Below are 13241 nucleotides of genomic sequence, written 5' to 3'. Positions count from 1 at the left end.
TTTTCTAATGTACTTCTAGAATCTATAATTAACAGTGAAAATTACTGTAAATAATTGTAAATTTATAATAAAAATTTGAAAAAAAAAAAAAAAAAATGTATTGTGTAAATATTAAATGTGTTAGTAAGCCTTACTATACACTCTCAGAAAAAAAGGTACAAGCACTGCGGTGGTAGCCTAAGGTACAAAAGGTAAAAGTACATCTTTCTATCTAATATTTACCTCTAAATGGTACATACCCAAAGTGTACATATTAGTACCTTTCAAAAGGGTCCCGCCCCAGTAACAGTAACAGTTCTTTCTGAGTGTGTCTACAAGTAAATAATTCTCTAAACTGTTGGTTTATTTCTCAATCATCCCAATTATCAGGCTTTTGTTATGAGACTTATACTCTTAATGTACACATTGTTCTGTTGGTGAAAGCCTGATTGTCATTCCTGCAGTAACTTGTGCATGAGGTTTGAAACTCGCCCCGTGGAAGACTGCGCTGTCGAAACACTGCACAGCTATGAGAGGAATGTAATGATCATGGGTTGCCTATTGCGTCTCAAAACAAGACAAAATGATACAGTGAAGTTAACATAAACAGTGCTGCCATGGGGCCGAAACAATGCGGATCATCTGTGCCTGTCAGTAATTACAGCACTCATTATATTAAACAAACAAAAGCATGTGTAAAAAAAAGAAAAGAAATGCATGTTGTTAAAAGTTTATAGCCTTATACAGCCTTACTGTAGATCTCATAATATTGTATACTGTTTCTAAGAGCATCTTTTTGTCTCGTTTAGTTCAAATATTAGAAGGAAATGAAACTAGATCAATTGATATATGAAAAAAAATTCTAGCTGGAGCAGCTCTGAAGCAAGTTCGCTTACTTTAATCTGTATATTTTTGGCAGTGTGGCTAGAGGTGTGAATGTGTGAAGCGGAACAAGCTACAAACCAGTGTTAAAGCAATACAGAGGCACATTTACCAGAAATAAAAACTATTTTGTCTGTGCTCACGTCACATTATGACACTGCTGACTGCACAGCAACGCAACATGTTACTACTTTTCAAACATTTTGACATGCCATATTTATATACACACCGGGGATCGCCATGGAAACATCACTGCAATAACCTTCCCCCTTGCTTATTATGTTGCCATGGCAGCCATCCCGGAATAGTCCTTTTCAGTTTGTCCCTCCCTCATGTTTATGACTCACAACCTGCAGGGGAAACCACAATTCAGTCTGTATCTCATGATGTTCCTTCCCTACATTTGTACTAGAACATTAGAACTGGATCTCAATGAGGGGAACTCCATGAAAACATAAAAAATGTGGCTATGGAGACTGCAGTGATCAAAACCATTCGATGGGGGATGGGGCACGATTTTTTTTTTACTTAAGAGAGTTTCTAGTATTGTGTGAAAACATACAAATCAGGGACTAAAACGAAGCATTATTGACCATTTGGCCTTATCACATAAATATTGTGGCAAAAACCTCTGTACTCATACAGTATCGTGCAAAAACGCTCCCATCCTCCATACTAAGGGGGGAAACCAGATGTGCCAACTATAATAATAATAATTGCTGTCTTCAGAAGTAACCTACATACACAGGTAGCCCACGCCCTTGCTGTGCAACATGCCCTCCCACAAAGAACAGGATGGATCTTTTGAAAACTCAAAACCTTGTCTTTGTTTTGAGGTGTACTCTAGATACAATAACCAATAAGTCTGTTATGCCTCAGCAGTGTTAAAAAACACTTGGCTCCAATGTGTGTGAATTCAATTTACATTATCTAAATAAATATGCACGCCTGTCTGTTAAAAGGGATGCATTTTTGTGAAGTAGCACATGCAGATTATTTTAGGAGGAGTGAATTTTTTAATTTTATTTTTGGCTAATATTTATAGCTTCTCTCTTTTTCATACCTTGCCCATGCATGTATGAAAAGCACATTAACAGAAGCAAAAAATATACTTAAATATTTTTTAAATTAAAGATTTTTTTTTTTTAATAAAAATGTTTTTAATTGTTTTGAAATATCTGCAATTAATTTTAAAAATAATATTTTAACATTTTTTAAAAAAATCCAAAATTAATTAAAATGAATAGCAGATTTTTAAAAACATATTTTAAATACCTGTAATTAATTAAAAATGCCAGATATTTAAAGAAAATGAATTCAAATTAATGTACCTATTTAAAAATCTTAATTTATGATTAATTACATTTCAGATATGAAAAAAATTTTTTTAATTAATTAAAAATGTTATTTAAAAAAAATTTCTGTTATTAATTAAAAATGGCAGATATTTAAAAATACATTTTCTTAAAATAATTTAAATCAGTTGCTGATATTAAAAACATGTCAAATATCTGCAATTAATAAAAATTCTGATATTTAATTAAATTAGATTGTGATAAAAAAAGATTATTTAAATTACAATTTTAAAATGTTATTTTTAAATCCAATTAATTGCAGACATTTATAAACATTTAAAATATCTGTAATTAATAAAAAAAAATACAGATATTTTAAAATGATTAAATTATTTTGTTAAATTAATTACAGATATTTAAAATGCATATTTTTAAATAACAACGTATGACATAAAATACAAACATAAAATCCCCTTTTCTTTACCTATAACATTCACTGTATATTTAAACCATGTTTTCCAGACTAATTATAACATTTGTGTTTGGGGAACAAAAACTACCCGTCAACTGATCAGTTGCGAATATCTTATAACAATGCAACTTTTATTGTTTGGCTGGACAGGACTATGATTTGTGGCCATTGTGCGACTGTGGTGAGCATCAATGAAAGCTTTCAGCCTTTATATTAGAGAGTGTGTATACTCCCTGTAGTGCAGTACTCTGATTTACAAGTAAAAACACAAGCAAGAGGGCACATTTGAGATCACTTTGTTCTGTGCTGTTTTCTTTCAACTTCAAATAAAGTGGCTCCTCTTATCCTCCAGAGTGTGTCCCAGGACACACCCAATAAATTCATCCCCTCTGCCCCTCCTTGTTCTTTTCCCTTCCTTCGCTTCTCGGCACAGCGCTGCTGCGTGCATTGTAGTCATACGGGATGATTCACCCTGACACACCAACACTGACTGCTGCTATTCACACTAGTTCCTACAGGCAGACACACCTATGAGCCACTCACCAGGAAACACCCGTTCCCACATATCCTAGTATTGAACTATTAAGATATTTTTCAGGACTTCTCCAGCATCGTTGGGTAACTCGCTTTATCCAAATGAAAAGCATGAGATGCTCTCGTTTAGCTTACGGTGACTAATCTCTCAAATATGCATTTGCCTCAAACTACAGAGCTTTGTTGCATTTACTGTGGCCATTTCATGGTTTTGGAGCATGACTGTTTTGTTCCTTGACATTCTTCGCTTGTTTGTGATCCAAAAGCTTTTATTGCATCGTGGAGACAGAACTCCTACACCAACGAGAGAACACTGGAACATATGCACACTGTTCCAGTTGTTTCTCGACTCAAACGTTTTGTCTATTCTTTTGGTTAAAGCACATCCAAGATGTCTAATAGTATTGTAAGGTTTTTAAGTACTGAGTTCTGCAACTTACTTCTTCTGTATTTCTACTTATTTACTCAAAGCAATGTGCGCCACTCCCTTTGTTTCTTCACAAGGCAGACAGTATAACTGCTTTTTCGTTTGGAGAATTCATCTTCTGCTTACCATTACACAGCCCTGAATATGGGTGTGACATGTGGATTTGTTCACCAAGCACCTCAGGGTTCTCTCTCTTTACTTGTCTGTCTTTCCGTCTGTCTGTTTGCCTCAAAACCGACCAACCACCTCTCAGAACCACATGTGCACACCTACACTGTTTACCTGCATTTCTGGTGTGAGCAATATCTCCGAGCAGCTGAAACAGTCACTTAAATGAAGTAACAACAGATGTCTTAATCAAACATGAATTAGACCTTGTGAAAGCTATTTTATGAGATTAGGGCAGGTTAAAATGAAGCATTGTACAGAGAGCACTGAGGGTTTTGGAGGAACACGTGAGATGCTTCAGACACATTGTTCTGTTTTTGGTTACAAACCCTGCAGCAGTAGAAGGCCTTGCAGTACACATAACAGAGAGAGAACTGTAAAAGTGTCCATAGCTGGGTATATAGACGGAAAGTCTGTTTAGTATGCTGGGTCTTCCAGGTATCTCGTCAGCCATGCAAATCCATTTCACTTTACTTTTCTCTTGGGCTTACTTTTTTATTGAAAAAGTACATATAATAATACATTTTAACATGGCCAAAATATATTTTAAATATACACTGTAAATAGGTTGCTGTAAATTTTACAGTAACTTACTGGCAGCTGGATGCCAGTAAATTACTGTAAAAATGTTTAGTCTCTACTGTAATGGCATTTACAGTACAATAATGTCTTTACTATAATTTACAGTATTACCGTATTTTCATTTACAGTATCAGTACTGTAATGGCATTTACAGTACAATATGTATTTACTGTATTTTATTTACAGTATTACCGTATGTGACCGTATATTTTCCCATAATCCTTTGCTGTTTACAGTAAAATACTGTATACACATTTTACAGTATCTTACTGTACATATTACAGTAAAATACTGTTCAAATTACAAAAATCAGTTACAGTGTATGTTAAATATTAATTGTAATCAGCGAAGCTCAATTAAATATATTTTGGAAAAAGAAAATATATTTAGCTTCAACCTTCACATACCAAAATATATTTCAAAATGTATTTCAGAGGTAAGAAATTACATTTCCAGTCTCAAAGTAGCCTTTACATTTAGGCTAAATGCAAATGTGGATAGTGTGCTTCGATAATTTTGACCCATACAATGTTTTTTTGGCTATTGCTACAAATATACCCCAGCGACTTAAGGTCCAGGGTCACAAATGTGTTATATGTGTTAAATGTGTTACACGTTATTGACAACAAATGAGGGTTTTCTTCAAATGTGACATTTGTGAATGTATTTTCTTGGATTAAAATATGCAGAGGACAAAATATATTTTTAAATGCATTTACAATTATATTTATATTTGTAAAATTCATTTTCAAGCATGCAGAAAAATATATAGGTTGAAAATGCATTTGCCTAAATATATTTTGAAATATATTTAGCAAATACATATTTTTTGTATTGTTTGGAAATATGTTTAAATATATTTGAAGATATCTATATTTTGCTGTATGGGTGTGCAGTTGGACATTTCTTGATTTAGAAGTTGATTCATCACAGAAGGGTAGATGTTTTGTATTTTATATATTTACATAATAGATTAAGACGTTTTTGCGGTGCAAATGCGTCACATATCATCTTTTTGCAGTATTGCATATTGCAAACAGGCTTCTTTTAGCTAGACAGAGGGAATCCATCTTCTAAGTTTTGTGCTCTGATTGGCACATTACTCGCCTCAGCGAACTGTCACAATTTAGCCTCATTTAATTGAATACTAGGTTTATAATGTTCACAGTCTTTATTATTTGAGTTAATTAGGCTCATTAATTTCAACTCTAATATTTCTGAGTTAAACAGATGAAGCTCCGCATTATTGTAACAAATTCTTTTGACATTATTCTAGCTTTCTTGACAGCAGGGTTCTGACTCATGATTATTTAACGTTGTAGAAAAAAAATACAGATTGTATTTTGGCATACCAGTGTTCTATTGTCATTTAGGCCTTGTTTGTTGGTTTCAATTCCTCTTCCAAATAGCAAACTGAATAAACAATTAGTAGCAATTAGTAAATTAGAAAAGAGGGAACTGTGTGATCTGTTTGAATTAGTTGTCTTTGTACCTTGTTTAAAATGAAATAAATTAATAAAAGTTTTTTTTTAGTAACGTGTTACCTTTTTAGCAAGAGACATGCACAAAAATAATTTCGCTAAATAAATGAACATATAAATAAATAGTTCAAAATGAAATAAATTAACAAAAGTTTTTTTTAGTAACGTGTTACCTTTTTAGCAAGAGACATGCACAAAAATAATTTAGCTAAATAAATGAATATATAAATAAATAGTTTAAAATTAAATAAATTAACAAAAGTTTTTTTTGTAACGTGTTACCTTTTTAGCAAGAGACATGCACAAAAATTATTTAGCTAAATAAATGAATATATAAATAAATAAATTAAATAATAATGAAAAAAAAATATATATAAAAAATTTGCAATAGTCTTTTTTGAACAGATATTACAAAGAAAAAATATTTTATAATTCTAGAACATGCATTTATTTGAAAAAGCTAATTTGTCTGAAAAGTATTTCTAAAATTACTGAAAACAACTATGGGCAATTGAAGATGGTTCAACTTAACATTTGATTTCATATTATTTAAATTGTGAGTAACATCTATGCCTTAACAGTCATTTTACATTTATAAAACTAAGCATGTAAATGGTTTCAGTTTAAAATACTCAACACCTAAACTTTTACTAGTTATTCTTACTTATTCAAAGAAAAAAGCCTCATCCAATCATTTAACTGCATTAATGTTTCATCAATCCAATGGTCACAAAATGAGAAACCCTCCTCAGAGATTTACACTGGATTTTCTATTATGAAAATGGTATGGAAATAATGTTGGACTAGCTCAAAGAGAGCACTATATCCATGCTAACAGACACAATGAACACATTATCAAAGACAAGAAGCACTTCAAATGTCAATAAATATTTGTCATTAAAAAAAGAGAAAACTTATAAAATAAGCTTAACAAAAAAACTTAAAAAAAAAAAAAAAAAACTCTCTTAAACAAATCCCTTTACATACACGAATTCAAACTTTTTTATCAGAAGTACTAAAGTATGCATGTACATGGCAGAACTGCTCTCCAGCAGGTTCTTGTCTTGTATTTACATAAGTAAATACATAAGTAAATTGCAGATGTGCAAAATGACATTTTGTGACAATTATAAAGCATGAAAGTATATAAACAGCACACACATGACAGTAAGCACAAGACACTATAAAACATATGACAACTCAGTATGCATACACAGGACATTGTGGGAGCACACTGAACTCACGACAATATGAACAAAACAGAATGTGATGCAAAGGCTAGTTGTCACATGGGGTTGTCACAAGAGCGATATCTCAGCAACCATAACATTTACAGTCAAATTACACAAATATGTTTTTTCTTTAGAAGGGGTTTGTATTTAGTTTGAACATCTAGTTCAAAGGCCTCTATCGTCATGAATTCTGTTCTGCAAAGTAAAGTTCCAATATCATCATATTTTTGCTGTATCTATCCACCTTATTTTGCCACATGGTAGTAACCAAATTTCTGTGAATGTGCGAGACTTTTGATTCATTTGCCTATAAAGGTAACTAGTAGAATAAAAATTAGGCCTACAGTATAAACGGTAAAAGATTTGCGCTACAAACCAGTGTGTTTATGCTTTTGATAATGAATTAAATAATATGATAACAGTTTGCAACATCAAGCAGCATAACAAACTGTTTTGCACAGGTAAAATAACCGGATGCCTCGCACATTATAAACACAAATGGCCGCACCTAATCTATCATTAAAAATAAGGTGGATTGGGTTTACAAATCAGCACCGTAAAATCAGACTAGCATCAACAGTCAAAGATACAATGAAAACTAGTTCCCCCCCTTACTAATAGATTACGATCACGTGCCACCTAACCATGTGACACTTTACTCTAGGCCAGTGGTTCTCAACCTTTTCCCTGATAGCACACGTACATCACAGAGACGTTTATTTGACGTCTGCATTTACATCTCCAAGACATATTTTTTTACAGTGTTTGCTCATCTGCAATACGTCTATAAGACGTTTCTTATCAGATGTCAGATAGACGTCTGGAAGATGTTTATGATTTAGAATGTATGTAAAGCTGACATCTTAAAGGAACACTCCACTATTTTTGAAAATAGGCTTATTTTCCAACTCCCCTAGAGTTAAACAGTTGAGTTTTACCGTTTTCTAATCAGATTCAATGATCTATGCTAAGCTACAGCTAAAAGTGCTACCGCCAGACCCGGAGATCGGCTGAATGGATTCGAAAACTGTAAAACTCAACTGTTTAACTCTAGGGGAGTTGGAAAATGAGCCTATTTTCAAAAATAGTGGAGTGTTCCTTTAAAGACGCCTATCAGATGTTTGTACACAGCAGACGCTTTCCAGATGAAGCCATCTTTAACTGACATCTTGCAGATGTACATGTGCTATCTGGGTTTTACTCCAAACAGCTTAAAAGTACTTAAAAGTACGTAAATCTCAATTATACAGTAACTAACAAATAAGCACAAGTCAACCTGTCATACCAAAGACCACAGGAGATGCCAATTGCATATAAACTACTATACAGATCCATTTAGAATCGCTAAACACACCAAAATACAAATGAAAAATTTTAACATTCTGATTGTGTGGAAACTCAGCGATCTAAAGGCGGCTCGAGGTCATTATTGAACACAGAAACACCACACTGGTCCTCACAAACGTCTCCAAAACGCTTCTTCGGTGAGCATCCGTTATAAAACACTCGCTGTACATTAATTTTTACAACAACGTGAATATAGGCTACTGAACTGTGTTCAAGCAGAAATATGATGCTATAGTGATCAGAGCGCCAAGAGCGCACACATACACGGTTTGTTCGCGCATTAATAATAACGGACACACGCGCGCCTAATGTAAGACTCCTGTATGTCACTACTACAATCGTCTTTACCTTGATTACAATCACCATCAATCAAAACTTTACTAGCGCGACACTGGCTTGCTTTTTCCAGCCGAGAGCTACAGCGCGATGAGAAACGTAAGGCTTGAGCTGCTTCAACACAGAATACGTGAAGTGGTACTGTAATTTTTTGTTAGCTACTTATTTAACATTAATCATAAAATGAGTGAATTGAATATACTTTAATGAAGTGGTGCTATCATTTTTATTTTTAACATATTAATCATAAAATTTGTGAATTGAATATACTTTAATGAAGTGGTGCTGTATTATTATTATTATTTTTTATTTAACATATTAATCATAAAAGTTTAAGTTATCCCGCGCCCCTCCGGTTGAGAACCACTGTTCTAGGCAATAGTTTGTAGGGCACTTCGGGGCTAGATGTCACACTTTCTACTCCACATTTATTTTGAAAGTCAATTTCTGTACAGGTACATACCTTAAAATCATTACTATTTCATGACAAAAGCTATTTCCACCATAAAGCAGAAACAAGGTTTATTGAACACACCTTTTATAGGTTCAAAACACTTAACAAATTGCCTCAATAAAGGTGTGCCAACTTGCACCAACCTGATAATTAAAATTACTCTTGTCCGAGGAATACAGTTCATCCTTTTAGCTAAAATCTGTTTCCAATCCACATTCACGTGCTTTTATCGCTGTGTTGAACATACATGTCACTCAAACAGTGGATGGGCTGAACTAAAATAATAAAGGAATACGCCCTGCTACACTGTTACCCCGCCCTCTTCTCCAGTGAAGAACTCCACAGCCCTAGCCCAACCCCTGCCATTCTCCATAGCCCGGAGTTACAAGCGCACCGAGAAAACCCAGCACGAGTGTATGTGAGAGACAGAGAGAGCAAGTGACAAAGTAACTAATAAAACCAGAAAAATATTCAGTGAGGCTTCGTGCCTCTAGAAAGAACGAGAGAGTACACGAATACGTTCAAGTTTAGTTAAGAAAACGTGGTGGAAAACTTTTCTGGGCTGTGGCAGAAAGCTGTGGACCGCGGAAGATGCCAGAGCAAAGGTGTTGAACTTTCCAGGTAAGTTTGTGTGTCTCTTGAGGTTAATTAGTTTTGCAGTTCTGGCGTGCGACGCTCACGCTGCATGAAGTACTTTTCCAGGGACTGTTTCTGAACTTAATATATGCTTATGTGTAACAGCGTTATATATTTGCTTATTTGGTTCTAAGAAAGTTTGCTGTGTCTCACACAATCTCACAAACGTATTATCATCGGTATTGTTGAACACGAAGAGGGTGGGTGGGTGTGTGTATCTGCTCCGTAATTGTCATCTGGTGCGCACGTTTTTCCCTCAACAATACTAAAGAATATTCAAGTTTGCCATTGTTCAGAATTCAGCGTTTAGTTTCTTAAACTTGGCCTGCGAAATCAAACCTGCTAAAACAGGATTCACAATTAAGGCAAATTTTCTGGGGTTTTGCATGTCATGCAAAAGATACACCCAAGTTAAAACAGTGCAACGTGGATAAGAGGGTTGTCTGACTTTGCCCACGTTGTAAAATAAAACGAATAGTTAGTACTACTCATATTAGTATTATTTAGTAGTAAATTGTATATACAGTGACTTAAACTAGTGCCACACGTCCATAGATTTTTAAATTTCCTCTTGAAATGGACCATTATCCTGCCAAACCAAATCTGGTCATAGCTCAAGGTTTTTGGACAAGGTCAGCACATATTCTGCACTGTGGTTGAATCGTTTTCTCATATTTTGCTCTTTTTTTATATGAAATTTTAACATTCTTGTTATTCTTATAAAATGTGAATGCTTTAATTTAATTTGCAAATCCTGTCACATTTTGCCCTGATTTTCTTAACCTGGAGCCCTGGCCAGGGTGTGGGTAGTGAGTAAAGAGGGGTGAAGGGAGGAGGGGGTAATGGAATGTAGTGGTTTGGAAAGACTTACTAATTGAAACCAGGTTTGAAGCACAGAGGGGAAAAGTAAGGCTTGCTATGGAGGAGAAAGAATGAGGTGTTTTATTCACGCCAGACTGCGGCATGACTTTAGTTATGGAGCTGTTTTGCAGTAGGATGACTGAAAGTTTATGTAACAGAATAAGAGAATGAAAGGAATAGATAAAATTGAGTAAGAGGGGCAAAAAGATCAGTGCTGATAGTTTAGAGATATGTATGGAGTGTTGACATCCAAAAAGCTGTTTTGCAGTTTATCTGATTTAAGCTATCTTTTAAACATATTTATGAGCATATTTGTCATCAGCGGAACATTTGGAGCCCATCCCCCTTCTCCTGCCACACCCAAAGCTTTCTTCTGTTTTGTCAGGACAGATGACTCCATAGCAGAATAAAACAGTCAAACAGTAATAATGCACTATTTTAAAGTTGTGCTAGAGTACTTACTTTTACTTGAAAAGTTAATTAATTTTTATTTTTTATTTTTTATTTTTTAATTCTGTATGTGTGGTTGCCTCATTCATGTTCAGCAGTGTCAACCTTGGTTGTATTTGAAGGTTACAGTGTGTTTTGTTTAAAACAGAACAGGGAGCTTCTTGCTTATCTTAAATGATTTAGGATTTAAATGTTGAATAGAAACAAGGTTTTGGGGTCTGTGTGTCATTATCTGATGCGTGATTGTCCTGGAAGTTTACAGTGGAGGCAAAACTTTCTTCTCTGTGTTGATGGGTCAGATTAGGGTGTATTTCGTAGGACCATCTATTCCAGTGTGAAACGGAAAGAGTCTGGACTTGTGCACACTTCCTTTGTCATTTCCTTGTCGAGGACTTGCGATGCCAACGGAGGAGTGTCAGGCTTCATTTGAAGAGTTCTGAAGTATGAAGTCTGATATGAAGACTTGCATTATCTTAGTACGTGTCTTCCTGTTCAGACAGACCCTGGAGTTATCATCATTCCATGGTTGAGAAATACTGGCTTGAAGATGAAACAGAGTTGGACAATACACTGTGCGTTTGCCAATATGGCTCCGAGTCAGAGTCAGGCATTCATATTTCATCATTTTCCATATTGAAAAAGTTGTGTTGTAATAGTCTGGCACACATAGGCCTTAATCAAGGGCAGATTTGTAAATTTTACGTGAAGTTGTTTTTGAGCCCTAATGTAGTTTTTCGACTGGAGTTAAGAGGTTTCTCTTTGCGTATATTAACCGTACACTTATTTTTTTTTATTGTTATTATGGTTTTTGGCATTTCCAAATGACTCCATTTACTGCCTTATAATTAAAAAAAATCTTTAGCCTGTAGTATTATGTTTTTGTATTATCACAATGCAGAATGTTTAAATTAATATTATATTTATTAAATATCATTATATTATTATATACTTTAGACCTCATATCATCAGATTTCGTCTTGTACGTGTGCCTACGACACATGATAAACTGTACTTCCATTGTACTTCTGCAATTCAGTTTGGATTACTAGACTTCATTTGCTGTCGTCCTTGAAATAGAAGATACGGTCTGCATTTCTTTAACGTTTAGGATCACATGACAGTAGGTTTCAATGTCCGTCCAAGTACTTTAATGCTTCAATTATGTGTGAGTCCTCTTGTTTTCAGACAGTTACTTTTTGAAATGACATGCTTCATATGCACAAACCATAATTTAATGATGCAACAAGTAAATGGGTTATATTGTAGACAAGGTGAAATACATGCACTAACTTGAATGATGTGTAGCAATTATTTCCTGGTAGCCACACCTGTCATTGCTGCATTATATTATGGATTAAATGTTGATTTAGGTTTATTGTGGCCATTTTTTTAAATTGAACAAGTACATTATTTCAAGTGTTTACTGCTAACTAATCTTCCATAACAATGAATAACTGTAAAGATATGTGCTGTAGTGACACTTGATATGTTTTCTTGGTTCTAGTGAGTGACATAAGAGCTGCTTGTGATGATACTTACATTATTTTAAAGTTGCACACTTATTTTATAAAAAATAAATGACAAAGTACACAGCGAGGCCAAATTTGATCACTTCTAATGCATTCCAAAGTGTGCTGTAAGGCAATTTAATGATCGCATGTCTTGACGTAGAATAAAAGTCTGACTACAGCTTGTAATACATCACAACATTCTAGTAATGTAGGTATGCACATCTAATTGTTTACAACAGACCAAGGATTTTGGCTTGCAGAGGTTAGATATGGGATGATATTAGACTCAAAATGATTAATAGATGCACGCACAATTGTACTGCACAAATTTTATACATGTATCTTACTAACCACAAACAAATGCCTTTCAATTTGAGTCTGTGGAATTCAGGATTAAATGATTGTGCAGCGATTTGTACAAATACAGACATGTTTGCGAATAAAAATGTTCTGTTCTGCATTAATATATCATAAATTGCTCATGCAAAAAGGAATCCGTGCATATGTGGATCAGGTGACACGTGTGCATTAATTGATGTCTAGTTTGAGTCGATCTTGTTCAGTTCATTTGGATTTTGAGACTTAATTTTCGCA

At 34.3% G+C, this 13241-nt stretch overlaps 1 protein-coding gene across 6 annotated transcripts in view; it reads left to right on the top strand.

Annotated features, from left to right (window-relative positions):
• Positions 1 to 9547: 9547 nt before the first annotated feature.
• The window catches only part of LOC107710305 (neuroblast differentiation-associated protein AHNAK), a 26296-nt gene continuing 22602 nt past the window's right edge, over positions 9548 to 13241 (top strand). For all 6 annotated transcript variants that reach the window (XM_016515045.1, XM_016515044.1, XM_016515046.1 and 3 more), the window contains exon 1: positions 9548 to 9810. The gene's annotated coding sequence lies outside the window, so the exon portion shown is untranslated. The remainder of the gene's footprint in view (positions 9811 to 13241) is intronic.

The sequence above is a fragment of the Sinocyclocheilus rhinocerous genome, unplaced genomic scaffold, assembly GCF_001515625.1.
Source record: "Sinocyclocheilus rhinocerous isolate Xijiao unplaced genomic scaffold, SAMN03320098_v1.1 scaffold1408, whole genome shotgun sequence".
In the NCBI taxonomy this organism is placed as follows: Eukaryota; Metazoa; Chordata; class Actinopteri; order Cypriniformes; family Cyprinidae; genus Sinocyclocheilus; species Sinocyclocheilus rhinocerous.
This window is presented reverse-complemented; position numbering and strand designations above follow the sequence as displayed.